Source organism: Silurus meridionalis, chromosome 8 (genome assembly GCF_014805685.1).
Source record: "Silurus meridionalis isolate SWU-2019-XX chromosome 8, ASM1480568v1, whole genome shotgun sequence".
Lineage (NCBI taxonomy): Eukaryota > Metazoa > Chordata > Actinopteri > Siluriformes > Siluridae > Silurus > Silurus meridionalis.
The window spans coordinates 8,955,488-8,968,700 of record NC_060891.1 but is presented as its reverse complement, the minus strand read 5'-3'; the positions used below and the strand labels follow the sequence as shown (position 1 = coordinate 8,968,700).

The 13,213-nt window shown below is 37.8% G+C and overlaps 1 pseudogene; it reads right to left on the bottom strand.

Moving 5' to 3' along the window:
• Window positions 1–496: 496 nt before the first annotated feature.
• Window positions 497–2,387, bottom strand: LOC124389630 (annotated as a pseudogene).
• Between the last annotated feature and the right edge of the window lie 10,826 nt (window positions 2,388–13,213).

Below are 13,213 nucleotides of genomic sequence, written 5' to 3'. Positions count from 1 at the left end.
TGTTTTCTTTAACTTTATTAAAACCTTTTTTTATTATTTGTTCTATTGCTGTGGGAATGGGACCTGTGTACCAGTCGCGATAAACCTTTGTAAAGAAATGAAACATGAACATTTTCTGTCGTTATTTACATGTGATATGACCTTTCTTACACATAATCATCCGGTGTGCTGTAGAATGTTCTGTGTTGAGGATGTAACAGGAAAAGGAGGGGAAGAGGGGTCAGACACTTGTCTGCAGATCCACCATTTGTATGGAGATGTGGTGGTCAAGACCAAGGGTAGCTCTCCGGGGAGCCTACTGTATTCCAGGAAATGTTCTGGTTCTCGAAAGGGGGGTTGCGGGGTCGTTAGTCCCCTGCCGTGAGTCCTGGAGGAAAACGTGTTGGGGCCCACATCCTGGCCCACACCTCTCGGGCATCCATGCTGTGTTCTCGGGGCCGACCTTTTGGTCAGGATCAAGCAAAAGTCTTACAGGTTTCCCACTTGGCCCGTGGGCGAATTTGAATAGGGTACCTGCGGGGTCAGACAAAGCAATTTATTTATTTATTTATTTATTTTTTAGAGTCTTTGGAACACGGGTATCTGCAGTGGGCTGAGGGCAAGGGCGGCGTGTGTGGATTCTTGTGTAGATCGTATGAGGTGTCTGAAGTAACAGCACTGGAGCATGGTGAAGGTGAAGATCAGGGCACTGCCAATGGCACATCCCCGGAACATCCAGTCCCACCAGGTGTAGGTGTACTGTGCTGACCGAGTGGATGAACTGGATAAAAGTTGTGCCGTCTTCGTGCCAGGTTGGTTTCAACCTGTGCTTGGTTTAGGTGGTATTCAGTTTGCAGGATCAGTCTTTGTGTCAGGTCCATCGCGTCAACCACAGCTTGGGTGCCTTGCTCATAGAAAGTGTCATCCCACCATGGTGAGGTCTCTGTGTCCAGTGGCAATCTTCCTAAAATGTTGACTTGGCCCATTGAAAGTCCTCTGTCACTTCCAAACAGAATGAGTGATTAGCAGAGCAGGTCAGTCCTCCGTAGGTAAAGGAATTCATTTCACTGACAACGCACCACTGTGTGTGAGACACCTGGACAACATCAGAATAACCATGCAGTGACTGAACATTAATAAGTTTGGTGTTGTTGGGAGAGAAAGGTTGCAAAGTGTTACATGTACAGATAACATAATTGTGTGTTTCATGGCAACATGTGCGACTGGTAAACAAGGTCTCAGTACCCTTTTGTGTCATGTATCCAGTGAGGTGATCCCATTTAATTACCTGATCCTTCACTACCACGCCAATCGAGCGTATGGTAGTGGAATTTGGAAAACCTGATCTGGGTGTATCAAAGGAAAACTGACGAAAAATCCAATACATCCATTACATTCATTTCCTGTAAACATCATTATGGTGGATAGTAACTCAGAATATCTTACATTTTCATTTTCCTGATTCATACCACCTATGTAGATCTAAGATGTCTATGAGGTCATTCAAAACATGTCTAGGCGTTTTGTACAGGCGAAGATCTAGGATTTCTTGTCTAGCAGCAGTGAATAGATCTTGTGCATATGTCCTACAGGCTAAGTCACGTTCAATGGTACGGGTTTGATTGAATAATGTGTGGCTGATCGCAAGAAGCGCCTGCGCTTCGGATCGAACCGCTTTTATGATATTTTCATTGCTATTTGTGATATGTTGAAAACCAGTGGCCACCTGGTTCGCAAACCATGTTGAGAATTGTGATTGTTTGGTAATTTTGTAGTTGTTAGCAATGGAATTAACTGAGCCGAAGAGACCTGCTATGTTTCCGAGTAGGTCTCGTTTTGAGCGTGCAGGTGAGATTTGCACGGCAAGTCTGTTTTTGTAGTCATAAATTAAATCATCGATTCGTGACTGTAGCCATGCATAGGTCTTATCATTGTAATCACAGTGATTGATATAAGCAGATAGGATGTTGGAAATATTGTATGATACATGTGTCATCACTAGATTCACATCATGAAATAATGTCTTGTTAATATTCCCTTTAATCAGTCCACCAGGAGGAATAGGATATAGTTTTGGACATTCCTTTGGTTTGCTATATCCACAAGTGGTTAAATTGAAACAATGTTTCATTATCCATGAGCAATTCTGTGGCCCCATGTAATTATCTGGGTCATTGACACATTTTCCCACGCAATACATGCCTTCTCTCCGGCTAGTCCAGACAAAGGCTTCAGGTTGATTGTTATGAGGTACATATGAAGTTATATCAAATTTATATTCGGTATAACTCGTATGCGTAGTGTTGATTGTTTCAGTGTGTGTACACCTATATATTGCGGGTTCTAAATTTTTGGTTAAATAACAGATTTTAGGATCTAATCCATTGTTGATTTTTTCATAGAAAGTGCGCATACTCCCAATTTTTGCTCCTGGTTCTGCTTTAAGTTGATACCAGGCCGTTATGTTGTGAAAAGATGTGCGTGCGGTGTGTCACCTGAAATGTTTACTATAGGGAGATGGTCGGAGCCTACTTTACAGCAAATTTTAGTTGCGCAATTTGGTTCCGTACTACTCCGGGAGGCCACGTGACTAGTTCTCTGGTTGAAAGTGTACTGAAAATGTGGATGACCTCTTAGTGTATTTCCATACCCATCTCCCACATTCCAGTGTGTGTGTGAGTGAAACCCTTTGACCCAGCTTGATGCAAGTGGGTCCAGAAACTTTCCTCTCGTCCGGTCTCCATGGAATTGCTGCAGTCAACCTAGGAGATGAAACAGAGAGAAACTTTAATAATTATTGATTAGCAGAACCTTTGAAGATTTTGCACTGGGACATGTGGTACCATTTCAACTTCCCCTTGACACTTATGGCCACACAGCTGTTGCATAAAGCTTTTATCTCATGTGGTCCATGCCATCTGGGTGTGAATGGACCCTGTTTTATAAACACCCGAATCATGATCATGTCACCCTCGGTAAATTTGATCTCAGAAGTTGGGTTAAATTGTGCATCATTCATTAGGTCAGACTGTTGCTGTTTTAAGGTGGTTTGTGTTTGTAACACTGCCAGTCTTTGTTGTAATTGTGTTAGTACAGTCTGTTGTTTTGCAAGCACAAGGGGTCCCAGATCTGCTGGGGTGATTTCTGGGTCTATGGGTAGTTTCATGACTCTGCCTGTCATGAGTTCAAATGGGCTGATGCCTGTGGCTTTGGATGGGGTTGCTCGCAAGACTGTCAGAACTGTTGGCAGTGCATCAGTCCACCTGTTTTGATGTTGCATTATTTGTTTGGAGATGCTTTCTTTTATCGAACGATTTGCCCGTTCCACCATACCTGAGCTTTGCGGCCTGTATGGAACGTGAAATCTTTGTTTGATATGTAGCATTTCACATATGTGTTTCATTATCTGACCTGTGAAGTGTGTTCCTTGGTCAGACTCGATCTGAGTTGGTGTTCCCCAGATTGGCAGGATTTGATTTGCCATTACTCGTGCCACGGTGCGTGCGCTGTTGTCGCGAGTTGGAATTGCTTCTACCCATTTAGAGAATTTATCAATTATGACGAGACAATAGCGATATCCCCCCTTGGCAGTGGGTAATGGACCAATAAAATCTAGCTGTAAGAATTCCCATGGTCCTTTGGGTGGTTCTGGGCGACACAAGTTTGTACGTCCAGTTCTACCCTGGTTGATGGTGGCACATATGAGACATGTGTTGCACCATCTCTCAATGTCTGATGCCATTTTTGGCCACCAGAAGTTTTTCTGTATCAGCTGTTGTGTTTTGGGAGCTGATACATGCGCATAATCATGGTATAATTTAATCACTGGTTTCTGGAGGGCCTCTGGAATGATGTATTTCCCATCTCTGAGTTTATATTTTGATTTTGTTTCCAGTTTATGGCCCGTGGCAAAATACCAGGATACGTTTTAATTATTGCTCTATGTGAGATTTAGTCCCTATTCTTTTAACAGAACAAGGGTGTTTTTTAGCTTTAACGTGGCTGTTTCTATGAGTTCCTCCTCTATACTGCTTCTATAAGAGAATCCATGTTTCCTCTAAATTCTTATGCCCCACCGGATTTCTACGGTCTCCGTTCTAACAATGGGCATACCGGCCCGTTCTAATTTATGTGTCTATATTGGGTGTGCAAAACTTTCCCTCAACACTTCTAATAGGCAAAAAGGAACGAACTTACCATAGCAGCTGTAGGCAGAGAAGGAGAAGATCAAACCTCATATCTTCTGTGGGAATCCAAACTGAGTAGTCGCGTCGGAAAGATGTCACCGCCTGTGCAGGTAGAGAGATCACGTCGGGTCACCAACTTTGTAAGGCGGGAACCACCCACTGGTCCAACGACGGTTTCAGAGGCGTGGCGAAGGATTCTCGCGTTCTAATCTTTCCTTTCACATTAGATAATAAGATTTGGATTAATGTATTATTTCATTTTGTTATTGACCTTTATCTGACTCCATTTAGATAAAACAATAAATATTTGCATAGGTTGTTATTTTACTAATAGTATAATTTTGATGGATGTTTGTCTAGTTATTCTGATTAAGCTCTGGCATTACACTCGTTCATTCGGTTCACACAGTCGCACAAGATCCTAGTATGGGCCCTATAATTAACATACTGGTCAACGGTCATAAGCGAATCAGTATTGGTCGCTGCCAGAGGTTGGACTATATGCTTGCGGCCGCTCTCTGCAAGCTCAACTTTAAACATACTTTATTTAGTCCCCTTAGAGGTGACACTTAATTATTACAATAATTATTTCTAACCACAGATAATGAATAGAATAATATTGAAATAATCAGAGGTTGAGGCTGACCCTATTTAGAGTGATTAGAAATGTTACTCTAAACGGAAATACATATTGTTAGCCTCCACGCTTCTAAGTACACTTAAACTAACGCCAAGTGCTAGTCGTATCTCTAAAATCCTCAGTTGATATTTACTATCTAACTGGGATTTAGGCCGATCCTAGCCTGATTTCCAGTCCTTACGGTAACTGCGGATGCAACGTTATTACTTGCAGTGTCAACATTTACCGAGCAACACAGAATAAAATCAAACATAACAATTTATTAACCAGGTAAGAAAATCACAATTCAAAGCCAATTTATAGTTCAATTAAAATATAACATAAATACAAACCAATAGTATTTACATTTAAACAGGAAATATAAAACCTTTCATACCTGGTACGAGACTACACACAGTAATCGTGCGGGATATCTGTTTACAGATTCCCTGAATTGTTGGTCAGTTCTCCTTAAATACCCAGATAGAGTAAGCATTATGTAAACATTATTTAGTCATGGAAGTTTGCATTGATTGGTTCTTACAGACCTGTGGGAGGCACCTCGCCTGTATACATCTGTAGTGGGCACGCCTTGTATAGAGTTATGTTTTCTTTAACTTTATTAAAACCTTTTTATTATTTGTTCTATTGCTGTGGGAATGGGACCTGTGTACCAGTCGCGATAAACCTTTGTAAAGAAATGAAACATGAACATTTTCTGTCGTTATTTACATGTGATATGACCTTTCTTACACATAATCATCCGTGTGCTGTAGAATGTTCTGTGTTGAGGATGTAACAGGAAAAGGAGGGAAGAGGGTCAGACACTTGTCTGCAGATCCACCATTTGTATGGAGATGTGGTGGTCAAGACCAAGGGTAGCTCTCCGGGGAGCCTACTGTATTCCAGGAAATGTTCTGGTTCTCGAAAGGGGGGTTGCGGGGTCGTTAGTCCCCTGCCGTGAGTCCTGGAGGAAAACGTGTTAGGGCCCACATCCTGGCCCACACCCCTCTCGGGCATCCATGCTGTGTTCTCGGGAGGGGGCCGACCTTTTGGTCAGGATCAAGCAAAAGTCTTACAAAACCGAGGAGGTTATGAGCGTGGTGTGCGTCTCACACTCGCAATCAACCACTATCACATGAGTAAGTGTTTAATTATGTTTATATTACGGGAATTTGCTGTGTATTTGTTTTTAAAAATAGGCTACAAATACTTTTTAAGTGCAGAAATAAGGATTGGATGAGATCTCGGAACGGATTAAATCACTTTTACATTCATTCCTATGGGGAAAATTAGTTCGAACATACGAGCAAATTGACACACAAGCAATTTTCAAGAACGAATTATGCTCGTACAACGGGGTTCCACTGTATCTGATGACAAGGAGAGTTATTTGTACTATTTTGGCTCGAGGATGGGTCTGTGCATACAGAAGTTTGCGCCTGTTTGTGTGAGCTGTGTATATGTGAAGGTTTTTCTTGTCTAGTGTTTTTATATCTTTGCAAGAGAATTCTTCATGTCTGTGGTTTTGGATGCAGTGTATCTGTTTAAAAAATAAATGCTGAGAGTTTGAATTTTGCAGTTGTGTTGATTTCATAAAAAATCTGTTTAGATTTCCAGAACTACTTGTCAAACCAAAGTCCAGTAAACTCACAGTTATGTTGAGGAAAAATTACTATTGTATGTTAATTAGACCAGATCTATTGTTGTGAAAACATGAAAAATTATGTTTTACCAATAGATTTTTCAGTTGCCTTAACTAAAGATTTTAAATGCTCATTAATTGATTTAGAACGGTGGCTCAATAATTTCAACAAATGAATAAAAGTTGAGTGAACTTAACACCTAATGTATGCTAAACTTAACTGAGTCAATGCAACAAGATGACTTGACTAAGTCAAGTTGTGTCAACAAATCATTTTTTACAGTGTAGGACCACATGCAGCTAAAAGCAAACTTTCTGATTACGTAGCATCTCTGAATGGTGTTTCTGTTTCAGCGTGTACAGCAGTTAAAGACCTTGGTGTGATTATTGACTGTAGACTTTCCTTTAAGGCTCACGTGAATAATATCACCAGGATCGCCTTCTTTCACATTAGAAATATTGCTAAAATTAGAAATATGATGTTGTTACGGGATGCAGAAAACTAGTTCATGCTTTTGTTACTTCTAGATTAGACTACTGTAACGCTTTACTGGGTGTGCGAGTAAGTGCATAAATAAGCTTCAGTTAGTTCAGAATGCAGCAGTAAGAGTCCTCACTAGATCTAGGAAATATGACCACATCACCCCAGTTTTTATCATCTACACTGCTCCCAATCAAATCTCGCATTGATTATAAAATACTACTACTGACGTATAAAGCACTTAACGGTCTCACACCGCAGTATCTGAGTGAACTTCTGTACCAGTATGATCCTCCACGCCTACTTAGATCAAAAGGTGCAGGATATCTGTTGGTATACATCATAAAAATGCACTGAGGTTTGGAGTGATTTTGCCTTTACTTTTCTAAAAACTGTACAGTAAAATTACTTAAAATCTAATGATGTAATAGACAGGGAGAGTCTAAATAAGAATTATTTAAAAGATTGCGCAAACCTAGAAAGCAAAATGTTTAATGAGTGTTTGAATATGTGACATGATTGAAAATGCACTGATGCTTTGAGTGATTTTGCCTTTACTTTTCTTAAAAAACTGCACAGTAAAATAACTTGAAAATTAAAATAAGAATAAAATAAACAGGGAGACTCTGAATAAAAATTATTTAAAAGATTGAGCAAACCTAAAAAAGATTTTTGAATGTTTGAATATGGTGAATAAAATGCACAGATTTCTGTTTCTTAACGGAAACGCCGTTCTGAAGCGTCTTTACATGTATTTTGACCGCTCCCACCACCCATACCGTACGTGTACGATTAGACGCATAACACAAAGAAAAGTGCGGCTGCTTAATTGTGTATTTTAAAGACGTGGCCTTAACCTCAGTGTGGAAAAGCGACTGATCCAAAGCTGCTGCTTTTCAGCTGATACACACTGTGTGGTCAAAAGTATTTGGACACCGGTCTTTTCAAATCAGATGTGGTTCATTCACTATTTATGCTGAGAACCTGCATGAAGGTGGTACTAAATTTATTAAATGTACCATTTACATGTTAGAACTCAACCTGCTCTGACCTCAAATTACGCTCTAAACTGTAGCAGTTCCTTCTCCACCCACACGGAGACTCCTCCATGGAAGTTACGCTGAGTTACAGAAAGTTAGGTTTGGTTTCTGTAGGTTCTGTAGGTGGACGATTTTATTGCATCTCATGTAAAAATTGCAGTAGCAGTTCTACAGAATTCATGTCTCAATGAGAGAAAAAGCTCAGCTTTAGTAACTCATCCTGCTGTTTTAATAAAAAGATTCAATAAAAGGGAATCTCAGCATCTCCAACTAGAAATACAATGTGGATTCTGTTCAGGTTCATACAGCAGGTGATGGAACTCATCATCAGTTTGCATGTTAATTAGCTGGATGAAGCATTTATTCATTAGTTATTTATCCAGTTATCATCTGTTAACCTCTTAGGCTTCGTGGTTGCGTGAACGCAACTAATAGCCGATTGTTCTCAGGTGTTAATGTTTAGCAATAGATTAAATAAATATGGAGAAGAGTAACCATGACAAACAATACATAACAGCATTTCTGCTCCAAACAAACAATAGTGTTGTAATTTAGATGTTTATTCCTTTGTTTACGTCACAGAACTTCGGCTGGTGTTTGTGTTTATATATTTCCGAATAACTTTCACATATAAAAAAACAACATCTTGGTGACAAAAAACAAATATGGCTGGTAGAATATAGTGTCACAAAATGGTTGGGACCACAAAAAAGTAAAAAAAAAAAATGATAAAAAAAAAGTAAAAGAGTATAAATCTTGGGTGGAGTCTCCTCTCTCTCTGCAGGTGTCGCCATGTTTTTTTATGCGCCGCCTTTCATCTCAAACCTTTTATTTCCCAGCCAGTAACATTATGGAAACAAAATGACTGATGGACAATGTAGCCAATAAGTGCAGGATTCTAACGATACATGGGAGGATTTTATTCTCCACGTGTGTGAGGCTTAGTTTTATTACTCTTTACAAACTATTACTGGCTGAAGCAGCGAAGAAGCAGTGACGAACCAGGAAGTGATGCAGCTCTCAGGTCAACATGAACAGCTGTTTATAGCTCGTGCTAACTGGACTTTGTTTACAAAAAAAAAAAAAAACAAGGAACAAAATGGACAATCTAATAAGTTGTTTTATCGGAGATTTGCAAAAAAAAGCAGCGACGTGAAAAATATTTTTGGGGGCGGAGTAACAACAGAGACATGGAGCTCTACATCTGTAAGTTACAATAAATCTCCCCTTATAGCTTTATACGATTTTATTGTTTTTATTGCCTGTTTGTTTTTATAAGAGAAATGCTTGAAAAGTAAGTTTGTGTGTGTGTGTGTGTGTGTGTGTGTGTGTGTGTGTGTGTGTGTATTGTTGAGATTGGAATGGCCAGACATCAATATGAATGGCCATGACTGTAGAACAATAGCTTGTCTGGCTTCCTGGCCATCAATATGAATGCCAAATCAATATCAATAGCCCCAAACATGTATAACAAAAGCTCAAAGTGTCTTCTTTTCAAAGATATATAAATTGTGTATGTAGCACATTTTTATCAGGAACTGTTAACATTTAAAATAAGCTAGATAATTTCAGCCGTGAGTCCTAAATTTTGCGTGGGGAGGGGCGAAACAGACATAGTATCAGATAAATGTTTGTAGGAATCTCATTTTTATGATATCTTCCCATTACTTGCAACCCATTACTTTTCTAGATTGCTATAGGACAGATTTCATGTATTTATATATAAAGAAAAAAAAAAACATTTAAGGATTTTTTTTTTCTACAGTACTTAATCATCTATAACTTGTTTTTTTTTAACAAAATCAACAGTGAATAATGGACAGTAAAGCTCAAAGTGTCTTCTTTTTAGAGATATTTAAATTGTGTATGAAGTTAACATTTAAAGTTAGGTAGGGCATTTTAGCTGTGAGTCCCAAAATCTGTGTCGAAGGCTAACAGGTTAACCTGTTATTTTAACAAAACCAGATTTTCTCCTGCAAACCAAGTTCAAGAAAATGCTACAAGGAATTGACTCCCATGTCGTGTTTGCTGGACTTTAGAATGTAATACTTTATTGCAATTGTGCTTCAGTACCTAAAGGTCTACATTTAATCATATTTATGATTTTATAATGAATAATTTTTATTTTTATTATATGCTGATTTACAAATTAATGAAACCCAAATAGATCAAATGATTAAAGTTCCAATAATTAGTTTGATTAAATGTTATACAATCAGCACATCCTCATTAAAGCAAGAAACATTCATAAATCCCCCCAAAACTATAATAATAATAATAATAATAATAATAATAATAATAATAATAACTGCAGTTGGTTGTCAGATGTCAGTCTCACACTGCCCTCTAGTGGCCCTGCCAGGACTTTCTTTTTACTTAATTCTGTACGAATATTATTAATGGTGTTTTGTTGTCTAGTTATATGTGATGTTGATCTTTTACAAAGCAAAATATTTTCCTTCATAATATTAAACTGTATAAAACTTAAACTGTTTACTGTTTTACATACAGGGGGTAAATGTTTAATTTTTAAGCTGAATTTTTGTGATATAAATAAATGAAACAGAAGTTAAATGAAGATGATTAAAATTAATGTAATGAATAATGTAGAAATAACGAGTACAGATTTAATAACATTTAAACAATTTATTTTGCCAAAAACTTTTTATAAAATCCAGTCTTTATGTTGAGAACCTGCATGAAGTTAGTATTAAATGTATTAAAGTATCATCTACATGCAAGAACTCAATCAAACATGTTAGAAGCCAATATAAACTTGATCAAACCTCAAATCAGACTCCTGAACTGTACGAATGCTATTTGTTCTGTTCTTGAACTAGAAACAGTGAATGTTGAGATGTTTGGGAACTGATTATTGTCTGTTAATATGCAGGTCAGTTGTTTTTCAAGCTGGAACACCATTTATTACAATGAGACGATGATGTAAGATGACGAGCCAAACCACGGAGACGAAGCTAACTGAGGTGAACCCCTCAAACTAACCCAGGAACAGAGAAGGAACTTTCTGACCACCTGCTGGTTTTGCACAAACAGAACAAAAGTTTATTTTTCTTGAGTGAGACGGCTGAAAGAAATATTTTTAAGGAGACAGAATGTTTCATGTTACAGATTTTTCTAGAACTGTGGAATCGAGTCATTTACCAGTGAATCTTTCGATTCAGACTCAATTAAACCAAAACCAGTGAACCGTCTTTTTTGAGTTACACTGTTGCTAACATTATTATCAGATTTATTATTATTATTATTATTATTATTATTATTATTATTATTACTAACACATTATTAGATATTACGTTCATTATAATGAAGTTTTATAGGAAAAATTATAACTAAATGAACAATTCCCTATGTTATGTTATAATTATCTCATTCATACAACTGAGCAGTTGAGGGCCCATGATAGCAGCTCCAACAGGCATTTAGTTGAATCTTCTGAGGAGAAGTGGGTTCCACACACCAGCCATCAACCAGAAAAGAGGTTCAAGCCGTCTCCAAACTCAGCACCTGTTTCAGCTCTACCAGTAAGAGTGAGAGACAGAAAATCCCAGTCTTCACTGGTTGTATCCCCCAACACACCTGAAGAGAGGTGGAATCAGGATTTTATACCCCAGCCAGTCTGTAGACCATCTGTCATAGCACTTGTTGATGAGAAGATGTTGGGAACGGGCTACAAACTGTTCGTTGTTGACTTCTACACAAGTCCAGCACTGTTTAGAGATCTCCTAAAAAAAATAACATCTGGGCATGTGGGAAAATTCAGTCCACAAACCCTCAAACCATCACCAACAAGCTTCTGAAAAAAGCTCCTCGAGGCCTTATCACTGGCTGAGAGAAGAGGATGTGCTGTTTGTAAAATGGAAGGATAAAAGGAAGGTCCAGAGGTGCTCCATCATTCACAGAGGCACTGAAGGAAGCATTGTGCTACTTTTATTTTCATTACTTTCTTCTACTGTTTTTCTAATGTTCAAATACCAGTCTTATGCTTATTGTGTGAATTTTATTATTCCCAGTACATTTGGGTATCAGGCTGCTTTTCCTCCAACAGACGGAGGGAGAAAAGGACTACACACAGTCTCAGAATAATGTTTATAGGAATCTCGCTTTTATTGTATTTTCTTCAAAGTTGAAATATAAACTTATTAGACGTGTGACTTTTAACCCGTCACTATTCTGGATTGTTTCAGGACCGAATTCATGTATCTGTATAATAAAAAACTAAAATATTTTATGATGTACATATTTGTTTCTAAGGAACTTCAGCATCTTTGGATGATGTAAAGCCCAATGTGTCTTCTTTTAAAAGATATGTAAATTGTGTATGTAGCACACTGTTGTCAGGAACTTTTACCATTGAATTTCAGGAAGGTCATTTTCAGCTGTGAAAGTGGGGCTGAAACCGAACAGGGTTTAAGAAACCGGGATTATTTTCATATTAGAAACAGTATTTAGTTCAGTAAACTTAAGTTCATTTAAAGGAGAATTCAGTGCTGTTTAGTTCAGTAAAGTCTTCATTTAATCCAAAACTATTCGATTCAATTATCAATTATCCTCAAATTAATATTTTTACATTCAATAAAAACAAATCATCCAGTTTCATTGATGTTTATTTAGTAAATAATGCATTTATAATAAACAATTGGTTTCAATCAGAATGACATTTTATTTTTTTATAAATAAAAACAATAAAAAAACAATAAACAGCATTTTGCCTAAAATACTCATATACAGGTTTTATAATAATCCCAACTTAAACTCCATTAAAACAATTTTTTTCCCAAATTCTGCCTCCTTATAGTTGAGGGTAAAAAGTAGCTAAAAATGCAACACTCGTTTAAAACAAAACCAATATAGAAACATTTTTTCCAGCTCATAAATCCTATAAAACATGCAGCATTAAACATGAACTTCCAGCAGATGAACATCTCATAATACTGTCTGGAAGTGAGAAATGTACAGGTTGTTTTTACTCCATACACACGAACTTACTTTGATCAGAAACACAATCATACTCCAAATCAATTAATCAATAAAGTAAATAAAAGAATCCCAAACTGCTGTGTGTCTTGTCCTCGCTATTAATTACGTCATTAGAGCTCCACTACTTCTAATTACCTGCTGAGACAGTGAGCTCTAATACACATCACACTGCCACCCACAGGTCATTTATGATTCTGCAACATTCATGGAGTCACTTCGTTCAGCTTTCAGTTCTCAACTCGGATTCACTCGCTTAATACACAG